At 45.3% G+C, this 27284-nt stretch overlaps 1 pseudogene; it reads right to left on the bottom strand.

The window, feature by feature from the left end:
- Positions 1 to 904: 904 nt before the first annotated feature.
- On the bottom strand, positions 905 to 24876 carry LOC148524813 (uncharacterized; annotated as a pseudogene).
- Between the last annotated feature and the right edge of the window lie 2408 nt (positions 24877 to 27284).

Genomic DNA, 27284 nt, shown 5'->3' with positions numbered 1-27284 from the left:
CGCAGACGAAGCTAGCCAGAGTGACCAACATAGTTTCCGTCACTTCTGTCTCTGTTGAAAGCATCTGCAGAGAGCGTATTACATCTATACCTGCCTTCATGTAGAGTTGCAGCCAGGTTGCTTTGTCTATACGAGAGAACCTTCCAGTGGTGTCAGTGCCAGTGAACACATGGAATGCTGGTAAAGCCTTTGCTCTTTCTGCCCCTATGGCTCTCCTTATTGGCTCTATCTCCATAACCCCAGAGGCCATGGAAATGGATGTGTTCTTCAGCATGAGGTCATAGGGGGTCATTCAGACCCGTTCGCGAGCAAAGGATGCTCGCAAATGGGTCGATGTTCCCCCACTGCGCATGCACACGATGGAGGGAGCTCCATCGTGCGCATGCGCGAGACCCGGACTGCGACAGCCAAGCTGTCGCTCCAGGTCTCGCACCAAAGGGGGCGTGCTGTCGATGTTGATTGACAGCACGACCCCTTTGGTGGGCGTGCTGGGGGCGTGCCTGCCAGATGGAGGCGTTCCCATGGGAACGCCTTCCATCTGGGGCCGGCCCCACTGACATCACTAGTGATGTCAGTGGGAGTGAGCCAAAATCTCTCCTGGGCTTGCGGCAGCGAGACCCTACCGCAGTGTCTCTGTCGCAAGCCCGATGGTCGCGATGGTCAAGACCATCGCGACCATCATCATGGATGCTCGCATATGCTGTGGGTGGTCACCGACAGCTATGCGAGCGTCCAAGAGGACGCTCCATTTTCAGGGAGGAGGGCCCTGATTCAGAGCGAGCGCTCTGGTCAGAGCGTTCAGCTCTGAATCAGGCCCATAGTTTGCTATGACTAACACTAGGACATCTGTGTCTGGGGAGAAGAAAATCATCATGCATCTGGTGGGTTTCGCTGTGATGCCAGGTCAGCCTGGTTGATCAATAGTGTGTCTGCTTCTTTGTGATTGTTATCCAGGAAAAGTAAGTCTTTGTTGCAAGTGGTATGCCCTGATGAAGAGTTGATGACCAGTTTGTTGATGTACTGTTGTACCATAGATTCTTTGCAGCAAGATAGTTGGTCAGGTCAGCCTTTGTCTTTTCATGTGAAAGGAACCTGGACATTGGGATGTGTTTTATGTTTGTGTCATCTGTGACTTTATATTGGATTGGTTCTTTTCCTTGCCTTCTTGTATCCCTAGTAGCACCCTTCAGAGATTCTTCCTTGTATGTGTCAAACACAAGTATGATTTCATCATAATCTCATGAGAGTGACATCAGCTTGTCATTGAAGCATTCACTGAGATCTTTGACTGTCACTATGGTTGCAGGTTTCTTGGCCATTTTCTGCAGAAGAACCATTCCATCTACCAGGGCTATCTTGCGGCTTGTAGAATTTGCTGTGGTGTCCATCCCATCCTCTGGCTGCTGATCTTCCTGTGGAGTTTCTGCTGTTGCCAACTTGTTGAGGAGGTGGATCAACTTCGATTTGTCTAGGTATGGCAGGTGCATGGGTTGGCCGTAATGCTGCTGATTCTCTTATTGGAATGTAGTTGACCTGTTGGTTCGATTTGAATCCATACATGATGTTCTGACTCACTGTGAGTGCTGCTCTTTCAACAGCTGTGGTCCTCTTTTGAGATTGTAGGCTCTCAGCAGGTCCTATCATGATCCAGCGGATCATGGTATACAGTTCAACTGGAACGTCATGGATGTCACTGGCGACCTCTATGGTATTTGAATCCTTGGCTGCTTTGGTAAAGTTTACAATGCTTTTCCTTATCATGTGTGCTGCTCAGTAGATACTGTTCATGTTGTCCTCTTCATTATCATGACTTTCCATCACTGATTGAACCATGCTTTTCTCGCATGCCTCTGGGCAATAGAGAACAGCTGACTTCCTTTGATTTTTTGGCAGACATGACTTCAGGTGTGGCAAGGCATTGAGGATGTTTTCTTTTAGCCACTTTCTATTGAATGAAGGTACATGATTTTCTAAGCCTTCTGTACCAAGCATATTGACATATGTGGTTTCGATGTCTTCCATAGGTAGGTATGCTTGGTTCTGTGTTTGGACATCAATGAGGTTGATCAGCTCGAGCACACTTGCACAGTGTAACAAAGGTACTTTGCTGCCTGTTCTGCTTCCACTGGTGCCGGCATCTCGCTGTCCATGGAAAACATGCTTTGTCCAGCAGGTTTTGTGATAGTGAACATCAATTGAATGTGCATCACCTGGTGCAATGCATGAGGTCAGTCATGTTTTCAGTGTGTCATTATTGCCTTTTTCAACAGCTTGTTTAAGAGAGTTCCCAGTGTTGGTTGTCCTCACCTGATACAGCTGCTCATCATCATCTTTCTGACAGAAGAAACATCGTTCCTTATTCAGTAGACTTGTCTGTGACCTAGTGAATGGTGTTGAAGCAGGCCGGATGTTGCTGGGCCTGCTTCATCCATTTCAGTTTTTCCTCTTTTCTGTCCTCATTTCTTGGCAGTGTGGAGGCCAGTAGCTAATGCATGTGCATGATGGTCTCGGGCACATTGGATTTGGTCCTTGTTAATTGCATTTGCATAGCAACAACGATGATAGACTGCTTGATATGCACAGAGTGTGTTTACTGTACAGCTTTGCAGTCGTCGGTGAACTTCAACATAGTTGCCATCATGCACACTGGCCCTCTCTACTACTTTGTCCAGCACACGCTGGTAGGCGTCTATCCGTGGATGTAGCACAAACTGTTCATTGTCGTCACCAGACTGACAGAGTATACACTGCTTCCAGTTGCTAAACTCCTGAGCTGGACATGTAGCCCCTTCAGCAGCTTGTGGTTTGTCACTCATGTTTAAAGCCTACAACACAGAAAACAGAACAAAAACACAATTGCAATATAATATAATCCAACAACTGCTGTATACTACAATATGTAAACTGCAATATAATACAAGAACTGCTGTAACAATTGTCTCAACACATTTGCAACTAGGAGCATTTGATTCTTTGGCCCTGAAAATGGTAATTCAGCTGTGAAAATCAAATTTCTATGTTAGTTAGAAGCCGAGTTATAGATGAAAACATTGTTTCCGGCAGCCATTTTGTAAATTCCAAGATGGCGGCCATGTATTTATCAAGTCAAATGAAAACATTGTTATTCTGATTGCTTGTACAATAACGTTTACAGAAATGTATAGTTTTCCTACTCTCCACAACGACAGTTCAATTCATACGTAGCGAACCTGACTATTAGTAGATTTCTCCAATGTACACTAATTTTGACTATAGTAACATTCAAAGTAGGGGTGAGCGGGTTCGGATTTCTGAAATCCGAACCCCCCCGAGCCCCCCCGATCCGAGTCCGATCCGAGTCAGGCTCGACTTTTCCCGCCTGACTCGGATCTGAAATCGAGGCAAAACGTCATCATCCCGCCTTCCGAGTCTCGCGGGTTTTGGATCCTATATAAGGTACCCGCGTCGGCGCCATTTTCTCACTCGGCTGTGGACAGTGAAGAGGGAGGGTGGGAGTTAGGGCTGTGTAGTGTAGTGTAGTGTAGTGCTGCTGTTGTCCACTACTTTAAAGTCCATAGGGGCTGGCTGTGTTGTGCTGTGCAGCTGTTGTTAATAGGGGCTGTGTCCACTACTTCAAAGTCCATAGGGGCTGGCTGGACTGTGTTGTGCAGTCAGTTCTCCATAGGGGCTGTGTCCACTCCAAAGTCCTGTGCAGTGTCCGAGTCCTAAAGGGCTGCTGTAGTGTTGTCCAGGGGGTGCTCTGTCCATCAGGGGTGCTCCCCCCAAGTGCTAAAAAAATAATATATTTTCTGTGTTTGTGAATTGTGTGCGCAGTAGCCGCACGTGCATCAACAAAGTAGTGCCAAGCGTGCGCCTGTGTCATAAGTAAAGGGCCGGCTGGCTTGACCGTTAAAGGGTGCTGTAACCCCCGAAAGAACACTCCAGTCCAAACCAAAAAAAAAATTATTTTCTGTGTTTGTGAATTGTGTGCGCAGTAGCCGCACGTGCATCAACAAAGTAGTGCCAAGCGTGCGCCTGTGTCATAAGTAAAGGGCCGGCTGGCTTGACCGTTAAAGGGTGCTGTAACCCCCGAAAGAACACTCCAGTCCAAACCAAAAAAAAAATTATTTTCTGTGTTTGTGAATTGTGTGCGCAGTAGCCGCACGTGCATCAACAAAGTAGTGCCAAGCGTGCGCCTGTGTCATAAGTAAAGGGCCGGCTGGCTTGACCGTTAAAGGGTGCTGTAACCCCCGAAAGTACACTCCAGTCCAAACCAAAAAAAAAATTATTTTCTGTGTTTGTGAATTGTGTGCGCAGTAGCCGCACGTGCATCAACAAAGTAGTGCCAAGCGTGCGCCTGTGTCATAAGTAAAGGGCCGGCTGGCTTGACCGTTAAAGGGTGCTGTAACCCCCGAAAGTACACTCCAGTCCAAACCAAAAAAAAAATTATTTTCTGTGTTTGTGATTTGTGGCCCTCATTCAGAGCCGTACGCTCTGAGCAGAGCGCACGCTCTGCATGAGGGCCGGGCTCCATTTTCATGGAGCGTCCTCCTGGACGCTCGTATAGCTGTGGGTCACCACCCACAGGCTATACGAGCGTGCATTTTGATGGCCGCGATGGTCGTGACCATCGCGACCATCGAAATTGCGAGCCGGAGCCTGCGGTTGAGGTTTTCAACCGCAAGCTCCAGAGTGATTTTGGCTCTATCAGAGCCAAAATCACTCCCACTGACATCACTAGTGATGTCAGTGGGCCGGCTTCTGACGGGAGGCGTTCCCGTGGGAACGCCCCCGTCAGGGAGGCACGCCCCCGGCACGCCCACCAAAGGGGGCGTGCTGTCAATCAACATTGACAGCACTCCCCCTTTGATCGGACACAACGAGCGAAGGAAAGTCCTTCGCTCGTCGTGTCTGGCGCATGCGCACGACGGAGCTCCCTCCGTCGTGCGCATGCTCAGTGCAGACCATCGACCCACTTGCGAGCGTACAGCCGCTCGCGAGTGGGTCTGAATCAGGCCCTGTGTGCGCAGTAGCCGCACGTGCATCAACAAAGTAGTGCCAAGCGTGCGCCTGTGTCATAAGTAAAGGGCCGGTGGCTTGACCGTTAAAGGGTGCTGTAACCCCCGAAAGTACACTCCAGTCCAAACCAAAAAAAAAATTATTTTCTGTGTTTGTGAATTGTGTGCGCAGTAGCCGCACGTGCATCAACAAAGTAGTGCCAAGCGTGCGCCTGTGTCATAAGTAAAGGGCCGGCTGGCTTGACCGTTAAAGGGTGCTGTAACCCCCGAAAGTACACTCCAGTCCAAACCAAAAAAAAATTTATTTTCTGTGTTTGTGAATTGTGTGCGCAGTAGCCGCACGTGCATCAACAAAGGAGCAGCGCCAAGCGTGCGCCTGTGTCCCATAAGTAAAGAGCCGGCTGGCTCATTTCTTAAAGGCTGGTGTAACCCACAAAGTGCACTACTCTCCAGCAAAAATAAAAAAATATTTTCTGTGTTTAGCCGCACGTATATATCAAATCGATATAACATAAATGGAGGACCAAACTTTCTCTGATAAAAATAAAATAGAGAAAGATCAAGAACCACTTCCTCCTAGTGCTGAAGCTGCTGCCACTAGTCATGACATAGACGATAACATGCCATCAACGTCGTCTGCCAAGGCCGATGCCCAATGTCATAGTAGAGGGCCCATACAATCCCAAATGACAAAGTTCAGGAAAATGACCTTGAAAAAAACATTTAAATCATCTGAAGAGAAACGTAAACTTGCCAATATGCCATTTACGACATGGAGTGGCAAGGAACGGCTAAGGTCGATCCCTAGTATGTTCATGACTAGTGGTTCAGCTTCACATGACGATGGAAGCCCTCCTCCCACTAAAAAAATCAAAAGAGTTAAGCTGGCAAAAGCACAGCGAAGAACTGTGCTTTCTAAGAAGATATCACAAATCCCCAAGGAGAGTCCAAGTGTGGTGGTGGTTGCGATGCCTGACCTTCCCAGCACTGGACGGGAAGAGGTGGCTCTTTCCACCATTTGCACGCCCCCTGCAAGTGCTGAAAGGAGCACCCACAGTCCACTTGCTGATATGCAAATTGAAGATGTCACTGTTGAAGTACAACAGGATGAGGATACTGGTGTAGCTGGCGCTGAGGAGGAAGTTGGCGAGGAGGATTCTGATGGTGATGTGGTTTGAGACAGTGATGTGGGGGAGACAGTTGTTGTCCGTGGGATGAAAAAGCCCATCACGGTCATGCCTGGGCAGAAGACCAAACATTCCATCTCTTTGGTCTGGCAATATTTCTATCCAAATCCGGACAACAACTGTCTTGCCATATGTACCATATGTAAAGGTGAAATAAGTAGGGGTAGGGACGTCAACCACCTAGGAACATCCTCCCTTATACGGCACCTGCAGCGCGTTCATAAAAAGTTACTGTCAAGTTCAGAAACTTTGGCTAAGACCGTAAGCAGTCCAGGGACACCTAAATCCCGTTGTCCTGTTGTATCCAAGCGCCTGCAAACCACACCGTCAACTCCCTCCTCGTCAATTTCCTCCTTAGTCAGGATCGGAAGTAGTCCTGCAGGCCATGTCACTGGCATGACTGACTCTCCTATCTGGGATTCCTCCGGAGGATCCTGCATTGCTACGCCTACTGCTGCCGCTGCTGCTGTGGCTGCTGCTGGGAGTCGTTCATCATCCCAGAGAGGAAGTAGGAACACCACTACTTTTACTAAACAATTGACGCTCCAACAGTCCTTAGCGAGGAGGATGAAGTACGACAGCAGTCATCCTGAAGCAAAACGTATAACTGAGGCCTTGACTGCTATGTTGGTGTTAGACGTGCGTCCAGTATCCGCCATTAGTGCAGTGGGATTTAGACAATTGATGGAGGTAGTGTGTCCCCGGTTCCAAATCCCGTCTAGATTCCACTTCACTAGGCAGGCGATACCGAGACTGTACAGAAACGTCAGAAAAAGTGTCCTCAGTGTCCTGAAAAATGCCATTGTACACAATGTCCACTTAACCACGGACATGTGGACAAGTGGAACAGGGTAGACTAAGGACTATATGACTGTGACAGCCCACTGGGTAGATGTATCACCTTACGCAGCAATAGCAGCAGCGTCACCAGTAGCATCATCTCAGAAACGCCAGCTCGTTACAAGGCAGGCTACGCTGTGTATCACCGGTTTCAGTAAGAGGCACACCGCCGACAACCTCTTAGAGAAACTGAGGGAAATCATCGCCCAGTGGCTTACCCCACTTAGACTCTCCTGGGGATTTGTGATATCTGACAACGCCACCAATATTGTGCGGGCATTACATCTGGGCAAATTCCAGCACGTCCCATGTTTTGCTCACACAATAAACTTGGTGGTGCAGAATTTTCTGAAAAGCGACAGGGGCGTGCAGGAGACGCTTTGGGTGGCCCATAAAATTTCTGGCCACTTTCGCCATTCAGCGACTGCGTGCCGAAGACTGGAGCGCCAGCAAACACTCTTGAACCTGCCCCGCCATCACCTGAAGCAAGAGGTTGTGACGTGGTGGAACTCAACCCTCTATATGCTTCAGAGGATGGAGGAGTAGCAAAAGGCCATACAAGCCTATACATCCACCTATGACATAGGCAAAGGAGGGGGTATGCACCTGACTCAAGTGCAGTGGAGAATGATTTCCGTGTTGTGCAAGGTTCTCCAGCCCTTCGAACTTGCCACACGTGAAGTCATTTCAGACACTGCCAGCTTGAGTCAGGTCATTCCCCTCATCAGGCTTTTGCAGAAGCAGCTGGAGAAAGTGACGGAGGAGCTAAGACGGAGCGATTCTGCTCGGCATGTGTGACTTGTGGATGAAGCCCTTCATTCGCTTTGCCAGGATTCCTGGGTGGTCAATCTGTTGAAATCAGACCACTACATTTTGGCCACCGTGCTCGATCCTAGGTTTAAAGCCTATGTGGTGTCTCTCTTTCCGGCTGACACAAGCCTGCAGAGGTGCAAAGACCTGCTGGTGAACACACTGTCAGCTGAAGCGGAACGTGACACGTCAACGGCTCCTTCTTCATTTTCTCCCGCAACTGGGGCTGCCAGGAAAAAACTTAGGTATCCTAAGCAACCCGCTGGCAGTGATGCAGGGCAGGCAGGATCAAGTTTGGACATCTGGTCCGGACTGAAGGACCTGGCAACAATTTCTGACATGTCTACTGTCACTGCATATGATACTGTCACCATTGACAGAATGGTGGAGTATTACATCGTGACAGCATCCAAGTAGGCATGTCAGACAGTCCATACCTGTACTGGCAGGAAAAAGAGGCAATTTGGAGGCCCCTGTACAAACTGGCTCTATTTTACCTGAGTTGCCCCCCCTCCAGTGTGTACTCCGAAAGAGTGTTTAGTGCAGCCGGGAACCTTGTCAGCGAAAGGCGTAGGAGGTTGCTTCCACAGAATGTGGAGAAGATGATGTTCATCAAAATGAATTATCAGCTCTTCCAGGGAGACCAGCCTCCAGAAGGTACAGAGGGACCTGTGGTGGTGGATTCAAGTGGGGACGAGTTAATACTTTGTGAGGATGAGGATGTACACACTGAAGAGGGTGAGGAATCGGTGGATGAGGAGGATGAGAATGACATCTTGCCTCCGTAGAGCCAGTTTGTGCAGGGACACATTAATTGCCAGCTTGTTTTGTGGGGGCCCAAACGAACCAATCATTTCAGCCACAGTTGTGTGGCAGACCCTGGCGCTGAAATGATTGGTTTGTTAAAGTGTGCATGTCCTGTTTATACAACATAAGGTGGGTGGGAGGGCCCAAGGACAATTCCATCTTGCACCTCTTTTTTTTCTTTGCATTATGTACAGTTTGGGGCCTAGTTTTTCAAACTGCCATCCTGTCTGCCACTGCAGTTTCACGCCTAGATGGGTCACGTGTTTCTGCCGCCCACTCGTGTCGCTTAGCATAGTCATCCAGCTACCTCGGTGCAACCTTTTGGACATAAAAACACTATTGTGAGGTGTGAGGTGTTCAGAATAGACTGGAAATGAGTGGAAATTAAGGTTACTGAGGTTAATAATAGCATAGGAGCAGAAAAACCTACAAATTCTGTGATTTTAGCTGTTTTTATGCTTTTTTTCAAAAAAATACAGATCCAAAACACAAAACCCAGAACCCAAAACACGGAAGGGTGGTTTTGGCAAAACCAATCCAGATCCAAAACACGAAGAAAGATCCAGATCCAAAACCAAAACACAAAACACGAAAAGTGGCCAGTGCACACCCCTAATTCAAAGATACACTAAAGTTCCAAGCAAGTTTCCACCTTGCCCGCTCTTTCACTTGTATTATGCTACCCTTTCCCTGCATGTGTAATGCTCTCTATCTACTCCCCAACTTTCATTATGCTCCTTCACTGGCTGGCCTGTAACTCAGTGCTGCCTAACTGAGAATACTTCAGCCTTTAGGTACACTGGCTGACTAACCTTCATGCTCCACTCCAGCCTCCAGACTTGTACACTCACACTCACACACAGCATCCCGGCTACCAAGCCCCATAACATTTGCACTTTTTTTGTAAAATGGTACTCCTGGCAGTTCACCTTTTTCTTTCTAGTTCTAACCCGCAAGTGAGGGGGTACTAACTCAAGAGTATCTTTTAATTAAAAAATGTTGGAGGAGAGCAGGCTGTTCTGTCTCCTCTTGTGTTCAAACACTAGAACCCCAGACCAACCTCTGACCTTGGCCAAGTGCGCTACTGTGCACGTGCAGTTCCCCACGCGTCTTCTCTTCTCAGTCCTGCATAGTGGAGGACATGCCCCTGAGTGTCTCTTTACAATGGAGATTATAGACTACAGCCAAGACCCAGTGTGTCACCACAACTAGCTATCTACTATGTACTCCACAGCCACAAGTGTACACATAAGAATGTGTACTACACCGTCCAGCATTAACCCCATATGTTCTTGACTGCACCTGGAGATACTGCATTGGCTACCTGCCATATACTGTTTAACGCTGTGTTATTCTATACCTCGTTTCTACTGGTTACTAAACCAATGCCTGGATAAGTTATCTGCCATGTGCACTAACCTTCATGGCACACCACTAACACCTACAACCATCATAGGATCTGCCAAGAACAATGATTACTGTCTTCCTACTCTTGCCACTCACACCACTGATCACTAATATTCTTCTAGCTATCATATCCAAATGCTATAATTCACCATACTTCTAACACTGAAGAACTAAAGCTACTGATATCACCAACACACCAGCAATGTCTTCTTAAAATGTTCAGTTCCATTTTAAGTGTTAACACCATTCTGTACCATTCACAATCACAACTAATGTGGTACAAAAAAAATTATATGATCATTATACCGTGGTGAAGAAACAGGTGAGTAACACCATCCAAACTCAAAGAAAGCTTCACATGTGAATGAAGCTAATGAGAAAAACACGTTTTTTTAAACTACTTCATTATAGAAGTAGTTGTAGTTATCAGAGTAGTTTCACAAAGCTTTTTTTTGCTACTTCCCCTTCCCTACACCCCAGCCATTTCCATATTTAGGGATCTTGCATACTGATATGTTTGCTGACAATCTGACATATGACCCACTGGGCTGTAGCAGGTCATATATGACCTAAATCCATACATGACCAAAATCCAGAGATTGAAATCGTATACACATAGTCACATTGTCCTACTGTATTCAGTTTTCTGGAATATCCCAGAAGGTCCAAATTAATAGTCTGAATACAATCTACAGTACTAACACAGTTTGCATCATAATTTAATGTTCCAAATAGGTTGCTGATTGCAATGTGTCTATATCAAAGTAACTTCTGAGCCAGGTCTAATTTATCATCATTAGTCAAGTTAATAAGTTTGGCTTTTGCTTGCAAGCATCTTGATTTCAATAAGCACAAATTACCTTTTATGTAATTATTACCAGGTGGCTAAAAGTTCACATATATTTTTTTTATATTTGCTACATAAGATTGCCAACATAAGCAGTGTTACTAAGATGGATGGATTTGGTGAGTATCTGAATTCCTCTGTCATGTGTGAACTCCTAGTGATCCACGATTTAATTGCATGTGTTAGAAATATCAAATGCAGAAATCATCTAAAAAATAAACTATTGTACTCCTGTAGTTGCTATAATATCTCAACTACTTTACTTTACTTACTTTCCTGACAGGAAGAACATACTGGGAGGCATTGCCTGGGAACAAGCAATAGCCATATAATACCTGCCCACGTGATAGAGTATAATAATTATGTTCATTGGGATAACCAATAGCCAGAGCTGTAACTAGACCTTTTGGTGCCCTGGGCCAGAAAGAGCATTGGTGCCCCCCCCACCCCGAGTTTTCAAATAGGGACATAAGACGTGCATCCGAAAAAAGGGGCATGGCCTCACGAGGAAGGGCCTTAACAAATCTGATTGTCTTGTGCTATAATAAAGGGGTACCAATCCCGTTGTATCACTGTTATACAGATGTCATTGCACGTGAATCCAATGGCTGCAGTGATGATACACATTAATTATGCAGTATAACTCACCAGCTCTAGATGTAGGAGAGCGATGGTGAAGCTGCCCCTGCACCAGGATTTGCCCATCAGAACTGCCATGCACAAGCCTGGAGCCGGCAGTGTAGATCACAGACTGAAAGTATAGAAAAACTGCTACTTGCAGTGGGGATGTAGTTAATTTACCGATGGCTGGAATGCCAGCCGTCGAAATTCCAACGTTAGAATCCCAACCCAGGACTACCGATGCCTATCTTTAGCCCAATGTCGAAATCTTGACAGCCTGAATCCTGACCGAAGGTAAGCGGGGCTTTGTAACTATTAGTCATGGGGGGGTGGGGTTAGTTTTGACTTAGCGTTAGGCAACCCCCGGGAGGGTTAGGGTCAGGCTAGGGGAAGGGGAGTTTAGGCTTAGGCATCCCCGGGGGGGATGTAAGGGTTAGTCACCCCTGGGTGGAGGTTAGGGTTAGGAAACACTAAGGGAAGGTTAGGGTTAGGGAGGTGAGAGGGGTAGGGATAGGGTACTTACCTTCTCTTTCGGGATCTTCTCTCTTCGGGCTTTCAGCATCGGGATATGAACCGGCCGGGACTTCATACCCATTCCCTTGCAGTGTATATGTGGCAAATAGCAGCATCAGTGACATCCGTGTATGTACTCTGCACCGGCAGCTGAACTCACCAGCAAGGGTACTTGATGAATTAGTGGCTGTGTTCAGGGCTGCCATCAGAAATTGTGGGGCAGATAGCTCCATATGTAAGGTGTTTGCATGGCAGCTTGTGCAGCATTGGGATCTATTCAGATCCCTCCAGCTTATTACTTACCTCCGGCAGCTCTGGGCTGTCACAGGCTTCCTCCTCAGGTCCTCTTGTGCTCGTCTGCAGGGGGAAGCTCCGAAAAGCTGACTCCGCAAAAGGAGCAGCTTTTCAGAAGTGATATGTTTGTTAGGGAGGCATCAAGAATGCCTCCAAAATATTTTTTAAACTCGCAGCAAGTTTAAAACATAATTATCACTAGTGATAATAATTATCTAATGATGAATAGGTCCCTTAGTGAAGTATGCATACTGAAATAAACTTTATAAAAGCATGGTGAGCTGTGCATTGGGTGCACATTTTTCAGATTGTGAGTTTTTATGTGGTGGGTAAATTGTAGTAACCAAGGTGTTATTAACCCACGTCTGCACTTTAAGGGCCTGATTCAGAGGTGGATGCAGTGCTAATGCAGCAGGCAAGCGGCTGACGTATTCACTCTGTGCATGTGTTTGAGCAGATTTTGGACACAGAGAGAAGCAAATTTATAAAAGCATGGTGAGCTGTGTATTGGGTGCACAGAAATAAACTTTATAAAAGCTTACCTCGCTGTCATCAACATGTTTCACCCAGCAACTGGGCTTCATTGGGATGGCGAGTCTCTCCAACCTCCGCACTTTATATACCTTGGTAGGTCTTCCTCCTCTCTGTCCAAAGATTCCTTTGTTTTATCACCTTCCTGTCCTGAAGTTTAAGGATATCCAGATTTGCCTGTGAGATCTGTTCAGCCTGAAGCCCAGTTGCTGGGTGAAACATGTTGATGACAGCGAGGTAAGTGTTTGCCGGCAAACCACCTTCGTGCACCCTCATCTGCAAACGACTCAGCTTAGTACAGCAAACGGTGAGAACTATAATTTTCTACTCCTATGTGGACATACACCTAAATCAGGTGTCAGCTGCTACATTTGTGATTACATCTTTACCAAAGATATTGACTTTTACTACATACTACTTTGAAACATTCACGGTTTAGTGTGAAGACTATCAATTGGAGATAATCTCCATTATTTTTAAAAAAAGGGGGAGAGTAATACGCCCAATGGTGTATCCCACCCCCACAAAATTAACGTTGCACTGTCAGTTTATGTTCTTTGTTATATGTGTGTATGTATTTGTGCATGTGTCCAGATAGACATATATTGATGTTCTATCATTTTTAATAAATATACTTACTTTTACCCACTTTTAGTATTGTGGTTTTATATATATATATATATATATATATATATATATATATATTGGAACTATCCATTTATAAAAGTTAGGTCTATATTTGAAGCGCCAGGGGTACATCTTGTATTCAAGAATAAATAACCATTTGGTAAACAGTTTGGCACTTTACTGTATTATAAAATGAAAAGAAATATACTCTCCTTAATGGATCTTAAACCACTTTATCTTTGTTTTCCTCCTCTAAAGCCTTATATGGCATATGAAAGAGAGAAAAATAAACAGACATAGGTCACACACTAATTATCATAATTCACATTTGAGATGCACTTGTGATAAGATATTATTGCCGAAATTTACATTGCGATATTTAAAAATATAAATTTAGGTGCCAAGACAGAACTTGCGAGAAAGCTGTTCTAGCGAAAAAAGATCGATCGGGGATGCTAATGTGTGGGGGAATTTTTATTTTAATATACTTTAATAAAATATTTTTTCTAAGGTGTCTGTGTATTTTTCTTAGTGTTTTTCTATTACAGTAGGACTACAGGCCCCAGCAGATCCTGGGTGTCAGGTAAAGCAGGCAGTTGTGGTTCCCAAGTGTCAGCATGCCTGGCAGACAACAAATTTAGGCATGCTGGGAAAAAACACATTACAAAAACCAAAAGAAAACAAAAAAACAGGATTAAATTCAAATATCTCGGTTTTTCTTTCAGTTATGTAGAAATACCGTTGCCATTGGTGAGGTGTGTGCACTAAACCCTTGTCCTGATTACAGTGTTAAATGTTCAAATAGTCACCTTTACTTACCCATTGCTAAACCAATCTTACAATATGCCCCAGTTATGCTATTGATATTAAAAATGTAAGTAAAAATGTGCACAATGTTATTGAAACCACTGAATAATGTTAGCAACATGTGTGCAACAAGGAAGATATATATTTTTTTTATCAATTAAAAAGCAAATATATAACAGATGTGTGAATAAAACATTTTTGCTTAACACAAAATGACACATGAAATAATAAACATAACATAAGTTGCAACAAAATTCTATTTTTTTGCTTTTTCACTGGACTCTCCGACTGCTCAGACCTGTGGAGACTACTCACCAGTGGCCTCCACTTGTCTACTCTGCCCAGGAATTGTGCTGCTTGCTGATGCTGTGTATGCTACTGTCTGACTACGTGATACGGAGATAGTAGTCCTTCCAGGTAAATGCTTCATTATGGGAATTTGAAGCATGTTATATACGTATTTGGTAGGTGATACGCTGAATTACCTGTGCTTGCTACATCTACCTTGACTCATATTCATCAATCTATAGTCAACTCTCTGGATACAATTTGGTCAGTCATATGCTGATTTCTCTCTGTTTGTTTGGAACAGGGCTCTATGCCTAATTCAGACTGCAGGATAGCTGTCCTGAGTGTCCCTTGGATGCTCTGTGTGGCTCTGCAGCAATGCTACTGGCTGAAGGGTGCCATTTTAGGTACCCTGTAATCCACAAACAGGTTCCATAGGGCAGCGATGATGCCCAAAAATGAATATATCGGTCCAGACCCTTGTCATCCCATCCTCTTCTTTCCCAGCCAGTCTCCCCCCATCTTTTCAATTCATTTTGCCAACTGTGACTTACTTCTCTTAAATATCTGGAGATAAAGGTATGGCCCTGATCTAGTCCTCGCCAACTTCCACCTAATCCCTTGACCCTATCCCATCTTGACCATGTCTTCAACCTTTCCATCTCTTCGTGCACTGTCCCCTCAGCATTGAAACATTTCCTTGTATCCCAATTCTTACCATCCCATCTTTCTCATCCGATTTGTCTCCAAGTTCCTTGAGAGAATTGTTTACAAGCACCTTACCACCTTTATTTCCTCACACTTCCTGCTTAACCCATTTCAGTCTGGCTTTTGTCCTTTCCACGCCACAGAAAATGCCCTCACTAAAGTCAGTTTTGACCTTCATGCTGCCAAATCCAAGGGCCACTATTCTCTGCTCGTTCTACTTGACCTCTCTGCAGCTTTTGATATTTTTGATACAGTGGACCACCCTTTCCTCTTGCAAATACTTCACTCCCTCTGTCTGCATGATACTGCCCTCTCCTGGCTGTCCTCTTACCTCTCTGACCATTCTTTATCTGTCTCCTCTCATTACTCCACTTCTCCAATACCACTAGGTGTTCCCCAGGATTTGTTTCTTGGACCTCTTCTATTCTCTTTAAGTGTCCTCTTTAGGTGAATTCATCATCTCCCATGCGCTCCTCACTCATATATTCAGCTATCTCTCTGCTTTTCCCTCCTGGATGTTCCAGCACATTCTTAAACTTAACATTTGTAAGACTGAGTTGATAGTCTTCCCAACCTCCTAATTAGCCTAACCTCCCTCAATCAAAACAACATCTCTACTAGACCACAAGTGCACTGTTTTGGGGTTATCCTTGACTCCACCCTCTCCTTCAATCCACTCATTCAGTACCTTTCACAGTCCTGCCATTTCAACCTTAGACTTATTTCCAGGATCAGACCCTTTATCATGCTGGAGGCAACTAAGAACCTCATCCACTCACTGGTCATTGGTAGACTGGACTACTGTAACCTCCTCCTATCTGGCCTCCTTGTCTCCCACTTCTCTCCACTCCTATCTGTCTTCAATGCTGCTGCTTGGCTCATCTTCCTCTTCAAATGTGCTGCATCTGCCTCTGTGTCTGCCTCTCCTCTCATACAGGAACTAAACTGGCTTCCCTTGCTCTTCAGAAACAATTGAAACTCCTCACTATCACATACAAAGCCCTCACTCAATCCTCTCCTATTTACATCTCTGAGCTCATCTCCCTTCACACTCCCGCAACTTCGCTCCACAAATGAATGCCACCTCTCCTCCCATCTGATTACTTCATACTACTCCTGTCTACAAGATTTTGCCAGTGCTGCTCCCCTCCACTGTAACTCTTTCCCTATTAGGCTGTCCACCTCTTTACAAAGCTTCATACTGGCTCTCAAGACCCACTTCTTCATCAAAGCCTTTCAGCTCTAATTCTAACCCAGAGTGCCATGCTCCACGCTCATTATTCATCTCTTCTGTGTCACCCTGTCTGTCTAACACTCCTCTTTATATTTTAAGGTTTCATTAGCAGGACCCTTTTCCCTCATGTAATTTTCCTTCCCTCACTTATAACATCCTCTCCTTCTCACTGGCAACAATGACACCAACCTTTGGGTTCAGCCGGCGCTGCTAATTTGAGTTATTATGACTGCTGATGCAGCAATGTTTATAAGCCTTGTAGTTCATGTTCTGCAATGTTTTGGCTGTACAGTAAGTCTCTCTTTCTTACATTTTGTTTTGTTTTAGTTTATGCACTTTGTAAGGTGCTGTGAACACCTTGTTGCATCATATAAATAAAGGATAATACTACTACTACTACTACTACTACTACTACTACTACTACTACTACTACTACTACTACTAATAAAAACTCCAATTGTCCAATCATCCAGGGTTCCATATATATTGTATTTGCCATGGATGGTTCTTGGCAGCCTCTTGTGTCTTTGTGCTTGTTGTGAACCCCTGCTACTAAGTCTGCTACTAAGTAGAAATTCTGGAATACCCTGATTTATGGTACATAACCCTTCCTCTTTCACTGCTCTGGCTAGTTGTGTGTGAGACTAAAGTACTAGTTATCCCTGAATATTTGGGTGTTTAATGCAGCATGTGGTGTTGTGGACTAAGCATAGGTGACAAATAAATAAATTGGGCATCGGGCCATCTGATGGTGAGAACAAGACGTAACTTTATTGAATAGAATGCCTCTCCTCCAGCACAAAGCAAAATGGTTACATTGTAGGTTGTTTTACAATTCGCCAACTCCGACTACACAATAATCATGATGGTTACATAAAGCCATAGGTAGGATATGTCAAACTCCTCCTGCACAATACTTTTATTACAGTGGGCATAACATTGCAAAGACAGGCAGCAGTACATACCAGGACATCCTGGGCCAGTAGTTCCATAGCATTGCATGTTATAGTCTCTCACACACAATGACACACAGCGGATTGCCACATGAGGTTTCTGCATAATGCCCATCCAACAATGATTCGATTTCTATGGGTGGACCAATCCTTAACAGACTCTACACTGTTGCCTCCATGATATTACACAAGCCATGCAGTGACCACCCCAGCCCTCACTATAGAAGCCCCTCTCAGGGCTCTACCAGTACAAGGACTTTGTACTAACAGGGGGCACCTAAGTATGCCATGTGACCTCTAGCCACTCACCCATTTCTGTCCTCCAATGAGATTGGCTACTTGCCATAATTTCTTCTGGGGTACTCCTGAAGGTGGATATCCTACCCCTGAAGGTGTGGATACCCCTATTGATGGGCTCTGGGGTCTCCTCTTTTTATGCAATGTCTTTACAATTTCAAACACAGCCTTTGCTGCAAGACCAACAATTCCTCTCTGTTCTTTATTTCTTTTCTATTGCAGATGGGGGCTTCTAGCAGGGGACTTTATATGTCCAGTGCCCATGTGGAAACACAACACACCTCCCCAAGTAGCTGGGCCCAACCCTCCAAGGATGTTTCCCAGGCTCTGCTGAAAATGGCTTCTCCCCCAAATGCAAGAAACCCAAATCACCAATGTGACACACCACAGCAGTGGATGGGAAGAAGCCGTGCCCACCGTGCAGCCATGCCCACTATGCCCATTAGCAGTAATGCAGTTAGTCTGTTTCACTGCCTTCTCTCTCCATTGCACCTCTCCCAGAGATATCCCCCATGTCACTGGGGGAGAGGCACCGACTGCATATACCAGGTGTTACACATGTGGTGATTTGGGCACACTTATATCTGGTATTAACGTGAGGATGATATGCTCCTGATCCACTTCTTCCTATTGTGGGGGTGCATATAGGCGAGAGGCGTATGATGGACCTGTTAAGATTAGAAATATGTACCCGACCGTTTTTTGCTGGATTTGGCTTTGATTCATCATCCGGTTATGGATTTGGATTTGCCAAACTGCAGCGACCGGTTTTGGATTTGGATTTGCATTTTTTTCAAAAATGTACAAAAACAGCTAAAATCACATAATTTGGGCCTTTTTTTGTTCCTAGAGTATTAACCTCAATAACATTAATTTCCAGTCATTTCCAGTCAATTTTGACCATCTCATAGCTCACAATATTGTTTTCACTAATATTGGCCAAAGGCTGCAGTGAGCTGGCTGATTACTAAACGACAGAGCAGCGGCACAAACACACGGCAGTTTATAGCACATCTATAAAACATTGCCAAAAAGCAGAAAAGAAAAGTGGTGCAAGATGGAATTGTCTTTGGGCTCTCCCACCCACCCTTATGTAGGATATTAAAAAGGACATGCACAGTTTAACAAACCAAGTACTTCAGCAACAGGGACTGCTACTTTTGTGGCTGAAGTGCTTAGTTTGTTTGGGTCCCCACAAAACAAACTACCAATGGGCTTAAAGCAGCTAAGCTAACAGCTCTACTGTGGCAAGATTTCATCACCATTGCCATCCTCATCCTCACCCTCTTCAGTGTGCACAACATCCTCACACAATATTAATTCATCCCTGCTGGAATCCACCATTACAGATACCTCTGTATTTTTTTTACATAATTGGCAGTAGAGGTCGTCCTCGTGGAATTTCCATTTAATTTTGTTGAACATCATCTTTTCAACATTTTGAGGAAGTAGCCTCCTAAGCCTATCACTGATAAGGTTCCTGGCTGTGCTGAAAACTCTTTCTGAGTACACACTGGAGGGTGGACAGCTTACGTAATGCAAAGCCAGTCTGCACAATGGCCTCCAAAATAGCCTTTTTGTCTTTCCAGTAGTCTAAGGGACTCTGTGACATGCCTAGGTGTACGGTGTCATAAAAAGTCTCCTCCACCATTCTTTGGATGTTGACCCTATCAGATAGAGTTGCAGTAGCTGTGTAACTAATTTTTGGCAATTCTTTTAGACCCGACCAGATGTCACAAATTGACTCCTCTGCATCATCAATGGATCTTTTGGGAAAGCTAAGTTTTTTTCCTGGCAGCTGCCAGAGAAACTGAATTAGGATATTTTATTGTGTAGTGTACCACTTGAGCTGCCAAATTGCTCACCAGGAGCTGTTTGCATCTTTTAAGATCTCGGTCAGTTGGAAAGAAAGACACGATGTATGACTTAAACCTAGGAACAAGCACATATCCCCCTCATCCTCTTTCACGTCCTCTGTGGCATCCTCAATTTCAATGTCATCAGCTATACTTGTGCTGCTCATCCCCACATTTGTTGAGGGAACAGAAATGGTGGAAGGTGGCATCTCTGTAAGTACAACAGTATCAAAAAGGTCAGGCTCACACATATCACTCATGGACACACTTAGACTCTCCTCGGGGATTTGTGACATTTTTGTTTCTGAACGCAGTTTGTTCTATTGCCGTACTGGTTTTAATTTTTGACACCTCTTTTAGACTCTGAGTGAATAGGTCTTGCATCATCATGAGAGGCAGAAGAAGATGCCTCACTGACATTTGCAGAACCACCACTCAGAAGTAAAGGCCAAGGTCTGAGTCTTTCCTTGCCACTGCGTGTGGTGAATGCCAATGTTATGTTGTTCTGCAGAAAACTTTCCCTTTGATAGAGGTGTTTTTTTCTTTACCACTGTATATTGCTTTTTTTAGATGCCCTGACTTAGACCCTCTATGCTAGTGGTGGTGAACTCTAGCACTCCAGCTGCTGTGGGACTACATATCCCAGCATGCACTTCCAGAGTTTTGCTATTGGGGAATGCTAAAACTGTAGCAGGGCATGCTGGGATATGTAGTTCCACAGCAGCTGGAGTGCCAGGGTTCGCCACCACTGCTCTATGCCCTTGAGCAGTGGTCTCCAACCTGTAGCTCATGAGCTTCCGGTAGCTCGCGGTCTTAATTTTGGTAGCTTACCTACTGCAGTACTGTCGAGTCAACTAGGAAGAAGTGACCTCTGATGTTTGCTTCCCCATGGCGTCGACACCGTGGGTGGAGCCACAGGGAAGTACGTCAGGTGATTGGCGCAGCCTCTATATGAATCAACTGATGTGCTTCACCGTGGTTCCACCCATGGCATCTATGCTATGACGGAGCAAGTGAGTACCGGTCAGCCCTGCCGGAAAATCAGACAGCAGCCCATGTTATATCTTTTGCTCCTCTACTGCACGTAACTCCTTGGAGCCAGTAATTAACAGTGAAATGTGCCTGTGCTTTAATCTTATTTACAAACTACAACAATATCACTTTAATAATTAAATGCATTGTTATTTTCTATGAAACATTTTTTTACTTTTCATTAAATGACCTTCATTTGTTTCGATTATTAGCCAAATTTTTTTTTCTACAATTTTAGTAGCTCTTCGGGAGGTTTAATTTTTCTAAAGTAGCTCACACATCAATTAAGGTTGGCAACCACTGCCCTTGAGCATCGGCTTTAGTAGATAACGTTGAAGGACTAGTATTGTCATCATGACTGGTGGCAACACCTTGAGCACTAGTATTTGCTTGCTCTTCTCTAAACTGATCGTTATCCATTTTCAATTCACAGATTACTGCATGGAGTCAGACCGCTTTTATGCACATGCTCTGGGGTATTACAGTGTACTGTGGTGCAGTGCACAGTCCAAATACAATTTTTATTTTTAAAAACTGTCAGCTTGGCTCACACTTCGTAGAGTCAGACCGCTTTTACTCACACGCTCTGGGGTAATACAGCACAATGGTGTGGACTGCACAATACAAATACAATGATTTTTATTTTTTAAAGCTGGCAGCTTGGCTTACACTGCGTAGAGTCAGACTGCTTTTACGCACACTCTCTGGGGTAATACAGCATACTGAATAGCAGTGCACAGTACAAAAACAACAATTTTTATTTTTAAAAACTGGCAGCTTGGCTCACACTTTGTAGAGTCAGACCACTTTTACGCACACTCTCTGTGGTAATACAGAGTACTGGGGTGCAGTGCACAAAACAGTACAAATACAACAATTTTTTTTTTTACTTTTTTATTTGAAAGTTTTTTTTGCTTGACAAATATCAAGTCACACTGTGAATGTAGTGGGTGGGGCCTGCGGAGGCAGTGCAGCACCACTGTGATGGAAATTAGACTAATTATACTAAGGTAACTCGACACAGCTTGCCACTTAGATGGACATAGTGAGCACAGGCCCTGATTCAGAGCCGGACACTCTGACAGAGCGCTCGCTCTGAATCAGGGCTGTCCCTTCTCCTTTTTGTAACGGCCTCCTGGCCACTCGCATAGCTGTGGGTGACCACCCACAGCTATAGCGAGCAACCACAATGATGGTCGCGATGGTCAAGTCCATTGCGACCATCGGGCTTGTGACGAGACCCTACGGTAGAGTCTTGCTGCTGCAATCCCAGGAGTGCTTTTGGCTCTATCAGAGCCAAAAGCACTCCCACTGACATCACTTGTGATGTCAGTGGGGCCGGCCCCAGATGGTAGGCGTTCCCATGTGCAGCCACACCCCCGGCATGCCCACCAAAGGGGGCGTGCTGTCAATCACCATCGACAGCATGCCCCCTTTGGTGCGAGACCCAAAATAACGGCTTGGCCGTCGTTTTCGGGTCTCGCGCATGCGCACGATGGAGCCGACTCCCTCGTGCGCATGCGCACTTGGGCAACATCGACCCGCTTGCGAGTGCTCAGTGCTCACGAGCGGGTCTGAATCAGGCCCACAGCCCCTTAGAAATGGACACAGCCCCAGCAGTACAGCCCCTTAGAGATGGACACAACTCCCAATTCAAATTCTGTAGACCAGTATCTGGTGCAGTTTCAAATACTGGCATCAGAACTCTCTTGGAATGATGGAGCATTCTATGCAGCCTTCTGGAATGGCTTATCCAACAAAATTAAAAATGTTCTTGTTACTCGTGATCTCCCGGACAAGTTGGAGGACTTGGGGCCTGATTCAGAGCCGTTCGCTATTTGCGGTCGTTCGTTCAAAAACAAGGGGTGGCTATTCAAATGATCCCTTCGCAAATTGCAGTCTGTTCACACCTCTAAGTCTGAACGAGCGAGCAAAACATACGCTCGTTTATTTGTTAAAAACGCCCCCTGGCCGCTCGCACCATACGTCATGTCCGCTATTTATTAGATTAATCGAGTACATCGACCAGCGTATGAACTGCTCGCTATTCTTGTGGTTGGTTTTTGCTACCACAATCTTGCGAGCAGTTCTGACTATAAAATAACCCAGTGACGTGGTCAATGACGCTGCTGTATTAATTATGCACACCCATAAAACGCCCATTTTGACCTTTAAGCACGCCTGCGTTCGGATCTCCACTCCCCATTTTCAAGCACCTTCCCCTGTTACCACCCACATACGCCTCATTCTGTCACTCAAAATAGCAGGCATTCGCTATTTTGCGAGCACATGAATTTCGGCCGCACTGACTGGTTCGCGCATGCGTATAACGATCCGTACGCATGCGCAGATGTGCGAACATCGCTCGGAACGAGCGTACTGCCGCTAGCGAGTGGCTCTGAATGAGGGCCTTGGTCTCCTTGAGAACCAAGGTGGACTTATGTTTTAAAGAACGTGATATTGAGAGAGGGAGATTTATTCTTCCTAAACCTCGAGCGACAGTCATGCCTTAGTCAGTTTCTCCTCCCAAAGAGGAACCGATGCAAATCAACTGTTCACGCCTATCACAGGAAGAATGCAGAAGGCAACAGTCTGAGAATCTCTGCCTATACTGTGCTGCTCCTTCTCATCAGCTCAACAATTGTCCCAAGTGTCCGGGAAACTCTGGCTCCTAACTCAGCAAGGAGAGGCTAAGTTAGGAGTAGTTGATTCCTCTCCAAAGAAAACTGATTGCATTCTCTTAGTTTCTCTTCAAGAGGCCAAGGGCTTAAAGCAAGTCTCTGTGTTGTTGGATTCAGGTGCAGCTGGTAACTTCATCACATCTGAATTGGTCCAACAATGGGCACTACAAACTAAGAGTCTGCTTCATCCTATCTACTGTACCTCCAAGCGGTTGATGGAAGCTGCATCCTAGGGGGTACAATTACCCTTCAGAATGGACCTCTGCATCAAGATTTTTGCTCTGCACTCAGAAGTTTTAAGTTTTCTTGTCATACCCAGGGCCTCACATTTCGTAGTTTTTGGGCTTGTCCTGGCTCCTTCTGCATAATCCTCAAATTGACTGGAGAACCTTACAAATCACTAATTGGGGATCTTCCTGCTTCAGTTCTTGCCTCAAAAAAGTATGCTTTACAGTACCATCTCATCCAGATACTCCTCCTCCTCAAGAATTCACTGTTTTCAGTAAAGCCGGTGCTGATATTCGTCCCTCACCATGAATGGGATTGTCCAAATGAATTAATCAATTGCAAATATCCTCACAGAGGGCGAACTTATTTGCTATCGCTCCCAGAAACAAAGGCCATGACTGACTATATCCATGAGAATTTTGAAAAAGGGTTAATCTGTCCTTCCACCTCTCCCGCTGGTGCGGGCTTCTTTTTCATAGAAAAAAAAGTTTGGAGGTCTGCGCCCCTGCATTGACTACAAGGGACTGAATGACATCACCATTAAAAACTGGTATTTTATCCCTTTGATCACAGAGCTTATTGACCGAGTTAGTGGAGCCACCATCGTCACCAAATTGGACTTGCGAGGAGCATTTAATCTCATATGAATTCGGAAAGGAAACGAGTGGAAGACCACGTTTAACACTCACGACGGTCACAACGAGTACCTCGTTATGCCCTTTGGTCTCAGCAATGCTCCTGCTGTTTTCCAGCACTATGGGCCTGATTCAGCAAGGAACGCAAGTGAGAGAATGCACGCACTCAGCTGATGTTTTCGCACTGTGCATGCGCGAACTAGCCAGTGCAATTGGGTAAGGTTACGCAGACTAAATGCAGTGTGTATGTAGACCCTTCTGATATTGATTGACTGGAAGTGCCGTTTGTGGGTGGTGATGGGGGTGGTTGGGCAAACACAGGTGTGCCTGTATATTGGGACATCAAGGATGTTGTGCAGGAAGTGGCCAAAATCCTGCATGACATCAGGTCAACCTCTATTGTGCGTATGGTTCAAATGGTTCTCGATTTTACCGATGTTTCCGCTGTCTTGTATACTGCTCAGGCTTTGAGTAAAGGGAAGTGGGCAGCATTGTGTAGTGCTGGGCTTCTACATCTTATGCTGTGCATTGATTAGCGTATACACGCAGTGGCTGATTGCGTACGTTCTCTCACTTGCGTTTCTTGCTGAATGAGTTCTTCCATGATCTGTTGTACAAATATGTTGTTGTCTATCTTGACAATATTCTTATATTCGCCAATGATCTGGAAGAACATCGCTGGCAAGTAAAGGTGGTTTTTAGACTCCTCTATTCCAGTAGTCTATTGCAAATTGGAGAAGCGTGTCTTCAAGGTCAATTCTATTCCCTTTCCTGGGATTTATCATTTCAGGTTCTGGTCTCAAAATGGGCCCAGAAAAGCTCCAAGCAAATTAGGAATTCAGGAAGAACTTTCCCACAATCATTGCACCTATTTACCGCTCTCACCCATAAAGGTGCCAATCCATCCCGGTGGTCATATGAAGCAAAGGAAGCCTTCCAAAAAAATTAAGCATTAGTTAATTTCAGTTCCTGTCCTTCATCAACCTGATGTCACACAGCCATTCATCTTGGAAGTTGATGCTTCTTCTGTAGGAGTCGGAGCTGTGCTCTCTCAATGTGCTCCTGATAGTCTTCTCCACCCCTGTGGATTTTTCTCCAGAAATTTCACTCTGGCTGAGTGCATCTACTCTATTGGATATCAAGAACTTCTCGCTATTAAGTTAGCCTTGGAGGAGTGGCGCTATCTTTTGGAAGGAACTGTGCACCTCTTTTCAATTCTCACAGACCACAAAAACCTCTTATATCTTAAGACAGCCCATTGTCTGAATACGAGACAAGCCAGATGGGCTCTCTTCTTCTCATGATTTCATTTCAAATTGTCTTTTCATCCAGGGGTCCAGAACTGAAAGGCTAAGCCCACTATTGCTCTATGGAGCAAGAAAATGAGACTACATCCACTGAGAAGCATCTTATCATTGATCTAGTAGCTTTCTCTGCAGTCCCAGTAGAATCCTCCTGACCTGTTGGGAAAACTCTTGTCAAGCCCACATGTGCAAGAACCTGCTACATTGGTCTCATGCTTCCTGCTTCGCAGGTCATGCAGGCATGCAAAAGACCTTTGAGTTCATTATCAGGTCTTACAGGTGACCCTCTCTCAGATAAGACATCCAAAACTTCATTGCCTCTTGTAACAAGTGCGCCCAGCATAAAATGCCTCGACAATCTCTAGCTGGTCAGTTACTTCCTCTCTCTGTTCCATATCAATCGTGGTCACATATGTCAATGGACTTCATTACCTACCTCCTGGTTTCAAACAAGTTCAACACCATCTGGATGGTAGTTGACCAGTTCACCAAGATGGTTCACTTCATACCCCTCACGGTTCTTCCATCAGCTCCCAAGTTGGCTTAATTATTTATGCAAGAAATCTTCAGACTCTATGGACTACCTCTTGAAATCATCCCTGACTGGGGAGTGCAGTTTGTCGCCAAGTTTTGGCATTCCTTGTGTTCTTCACTTCAAGTCAAGCTCAATTTCTCCACTACCTACCAATCTCAGTCTAATCGCCAGATGGAAAGAGTCAACCAAGATCTGGAGTTTTTTCTTGGTTTATACGTATTCTCCTCTCAGGACAACTGGGCTGAATTACTTCCTTAAGCAGAATTTTGTCACAACAATCAGTACCATTCTTCATCTGGTTCCAAGCCCTTGTGTGCCACTTATGTCCTCCACCCTTGAGCTCCTGAGTTTCAGCCACTTCCTGCCTCACAGGTTCCAGCTGCTGATCTCACCTTGCAGCACTTCTCCAAGTTTTGGAAAGAGATCCCCTCCACCCTTGTAAAGGCTTCTGGGCGGTACAAGAAGTTTGCTAACAGGAAGAGGAAAACAGTTCCCAGTCTCAAGGAAGGTGATCGAGTTTGGCTCTCTACGCGAAATCTGCGGCTACGAGTGCCATCCATGAAAGTTGCGTCCCACTACATTTGGCCATTCGCCATTGAGCATGACATCAACCCAGTTTATTGAAACCACTCATACTCTTCCGGTTTCATTCTGTTCTTCCAAAGGCACCCAAAGTCCAGACTCATTGTGGAGTTGAGTACAAAGTGGCAATGATTATGGACTCTAGAATCTGGTATGGATGTTGGGCTATGGCCCAGAAGAATGTTCCTGGACTTTTGCCTCTGACATCCATGCTCCTAGTTGATCCAATCGTTCCATGCCAAGTTTCCACAAAAGCCTAAGAAGTGTCCTGGGACCACCCACCAAGGAGGGGGTTGTGATGGCATGCTCCAGACTGTTAAAAACACTTTCCTACTGCTCTGGTGCCTGTTCAGTATAGCACAGAGGTCCGCTCATGCTGCACATTGCTCCCGGTTGGTGCTGAGGTCTGTCTGTGCTGCTCCTGCCCCGTCCACTCAGTGTCCTTTTAATGAGTATGGAGATAGCTTTCCACAGCCTCTTGCTCACAGTGTGTCTTCCAAGCACAATGGCACACAGGCTGCACGCCAGAGTTCCCTCCTAAACAACAGTATGGGCATAGCCATGTTGGAATCTGTCACCTAATGCTCTTTCTCCACTCAGTGCACTGCTCTCAGACCAGCTGATCACAGCATCCAATCCCTGGGGATTCTCACCTATAAATTC

Source organism: Taudactylus pleione, unplaced genomic scaffold (assembly GCF_031769625.1).
Source record: "Taudactylus pleione unplaced genomic scaffold, aTauple2 ptg000116l, whole genome shotgun sequence".
NCBI lineage: Eukaryota > Metazoa > Chordata > Amphibia > Anura > Myobatrachidae > Taudactylus > Taudactylus pleione.
The sequence above is the reverse complement of the archived record's forward strand: the minus strand, read 5'-3'. Positions and strand labels throughout refer to the sequence as shown.